This window comes from Apium graveolens, chromosome 2, assembly GCF_009905375.1.
Source record: "Apium graveolens cultivar Ventura chromosome 2, ASM990537v1, whole genome shotgun sequence".
Classification (NCBI taxonomy): Eukaryota; Viridiplantae; Streptophyta; class Magnoliopsida; order Apiales; family Apiaceae; genus Apium; species Apium graveolens.
The window spans coordinates 90,866,117-90,869,395 of record NC_133648.1 but is presented as its reverse complement, the minus strand read 5'-3'; the positions used below and the strand labels follow the sequence as shown (position 1 = coordinate 90,869,395).

General features: G+C 41.0%; 1 non-coding gene across 1 annotated transcript; it reads right to left on the bottom strand.

Annotated features, from left to right (window-relative positions):
- Nucleotides 1-2,043: 2,043 nt before the first annotated feature.
- LOC141709490 (small nucleolar RNA R71) lies at nucleotides 2,044-2,150 on the bottom strand. Its single transcript, XR_012570064.1, has one exon. It is a non-coding gene; the product is annotated as a small nucleolar RNA R71 (small nucleolar RNA).
- Nucleotides 2,151-3,279: the final 1,129 nt, after the last annotated feature.

Sequence of the window (3,279 nt, the reverse complement as noted above, 5' to 3'; positions counted from 1 at the left end):
GCTTAAATTGGTGTCTTGAAATCAAGTATTTTGTGTATTTGATGCGTTTTTCTAGTGTTTATGCATTTCAGGGTATTAGTTGCATTTCGGAGGAGGAATCATCAAGAATAAGCCTTGGCATGTGTTCACCGTTGCGAGAGGAAAAGAACGGGCAGATTACGGCGAAGAAACGGAGCAAACCTGGAATTTTTCCAGTAGGGTCCTGCGCGCCCGCGCAGCAATGCTGAGCGGCCGTGCAGGGTCGGGGAAAAAGCTGAATTATTTTAGACTTCTACTTCTGTTTGGCTTCCAACTTCTATGTAATCTGAGTTTTATGGGACTATTATATAAGTAGATTTGAGACGTTTTCATAGAGAATAAGAAGGAGATTATGTTTTAGATTGTGTTTTGCGCAAGAAGTGAAGGAGATAAGGAAGAAGACCGATTTAGCACACTGCAGCGAAGGGGGAGCATATTTTCTTGTGATTCTTGTTTCGTTGTAACGTTGGATGCTAGTTTTCTTGCTTTGACTTATTTACTCTTGTGACGTACTCTGTTTTAATATAATTAGTTTAGTTATTATTTTCTTGTGTTGTTTATCATGATTTCTTATGAACCCATGATGGCGATAAGTTCTATTATGGGCTAATCGTGATCATGGGGTTGCAACGGATTTATTATGGAATTCTTTAGTTAATTGTTTAATACTTTAGTGTGTGATGATTGCATGATATCTAGTATTGGTTGTGCGTATTCGTCTTATGTGCGTCGCGAACATATAAGATAGGGTGTTAATCTCTTGTGAAGCGACAGTGGATCTTGAGATTTAGAACTTGCCATGCTAGCATAGGTTCATGTACGTTGTGCATGATTAGTGGGTAACTCTAACAGTTTTATTTGCCCTATGTAATCAAAAGGAATAACTTGTGCTTAAATCGTTGTGTTGTCAATTTCTGTAGACATATAGGAACTCAACATGATTGATGACTATTCAACTTCTATCTTAATTGTGGATGCTTGGTAGAATGGTATTAGTATAATGAAAGTTGGCTTTTATCAGTTTCGTGTTATTCGATTAATATCATAACTGTCACATGCTAAAGGTAATAACAATGGCTATAGAAGGAAGTAATAATGAAGTTGTGATCTCATGAGTGTTTTATTATTGATAAATTGAAGTGTTAGTTAAGTGGTTAATTAAGTAGTTAATTATAGTTAATATTTAATCAACAATTTTAAGTGTTATCTTAACATTGAGAAGTAATCATACATTGGTGAGTGAGTTTAATTAGACAATAACTTAGTCTGAGTCTCTGAGGGAACGAACTAGAAAGTATTCTATATTACTTGCGAACGCGTATACTTGCGTGAATATTAGTGCGTGTTTTCGCCCTAACAAGTTTTTGGCGCCGCTGCCGGGGACTCGGCGTATTTGTTTAGTTTATGTACTTAACATCATTGGTCATTAGGACTCAGTGATTAGGACTTAGTAGTTACTTACTCTTTTCGGTTGTGTTTCAGGTACTTTAGCAAGCGTTTATGCAAACTCGTTCTCGTGCTCGCAAGAGGACCTTAGATACAGCTGAGGAGAAAGACGAAGTTCTTGATACTCCGGAGAAGTTAGATTTTGAGGATTCGGATTCAGGAACTGAGCAGAAGAAACCAGTAAACATGGGAGATCGTATTGTTCAAGCTGATCCAGCTCTTATGGATTTTTCTCGGCCTAAAATTGATGACATTCAGTCAAGCATCCTTCATCCGGCTATTCAAGCTAACACTTTTGAAATCAAGCCGGGCACTATTCAGATGGTGCAGAATTCTGTTTCTTTTGGAGGAGCGGCAACTGAAGACCCCAACATGCACATAAGGAATTTTGTCGAGATCTGCAGCACTTTTAAGTATAATGGCGTGACTGATGAGGCTATCAAGTTGAGGCTTTTTCCATTCTCACTGAGGGATAAAGCTAAAGACTGGTTACATTCTGAACCAGCTGGGTCCATCACTACGTGGCAAGATCTTGCGCAAAAGTTTCTGGTGAAGTTTTATCCAATGGCAAAGACTGCTGCTATGAGGAGTGCTCTTACTCAGTTTGCGCAGCAACCTACAGAATCTATGTGCGAGGCTTGGGAACGCTACAAGGAAATGTTGAGAAAATGTCCACATCATGGAATGCCGGATTGGATGGTAATCACTGGTTTTTATAATGGTTTGGGGGCCCAATCTCGGCCCATGCTCGATGCAGCAGCTGGAGGCGCCTTATGGGCTAAAAGCTATACTGAGGCGTATAATCTTATCGAGACGATGGCTGCAAATGAGTATCAAAACCCAACTCAGAGGATGACGTCAGGCAAGGTAGCAGGTATTCTGGAAGTTGATGCAGCCACCGCTATTGCAGCCCAGCTCCAAGCGCTATCAATGAAGGTTGATTCCTTGGCTACGTATGGAGTTAATCAAATAGCTATGGTTTGTGAGCTTTGTGCAGGTTCTCATGCTACGGATCAGTGTTCTCTTGTCAACGAATCTGTTCAGTATGTGAATAATTATCAGCGACAACAGCAGCCTGTGCCAGCGACCTATCATCCTAACAACAGAAATCATCCAAATTTCAGCTGGGGGAATAATCAGAATGCTATTCAGCCAACATATCAGCAAGGAGTAAGTAAACAGTTTAACCCACCTGGATTCCAGCAACCACAGCAGTATACTACAAGGCAATCATATCCTCAACAGGGAAGTGCAGCTGCACCTACTAGTGCTGATTTTGAGGAACTTAAGCTGTTGTGCAAGAGTCAGGCGGTTTCTATCAAGACCTTGGAAAATCAAATCGGTCAATTAGCCAATGCAGTGCTCAATCGTCAACCTGGCACTCTTCCCAGTGACACGGAAGTACCAGGCAGGAAGGAAGCTAAAGAGCAAGTCAAGGCTATTACCTTAAGGTCTGGAAAAGTAGCTGATGCTGAAAAGGCAAAAGAAGTCGAAACTGAAGTTAGAGATGAAGAATCTAAGCAAAAGGAGAAAGTGGCGGAACCAAAGAAGACTACTGTTGAACACACTCTGCCTGAGGCTAATACAGGGGAGAAACAGCTCTATCCTCCACCACCTTTTCCTAAGAGATTGCAGCAACAAAAGCTGGATAGACAGTTCGGGAAGTTTCTGGAGGTGTTCAAGAAACTTCACATCAATATACCTTTCACTGAGGCTCTGGAACAAATGCCTAGTTATGCGAAGTTCATGAAGACTATTCTTTCAAGGAAGGTGAAACTGGATGACCTTGAAACCGTTGCTCTCACGGAAGAATGC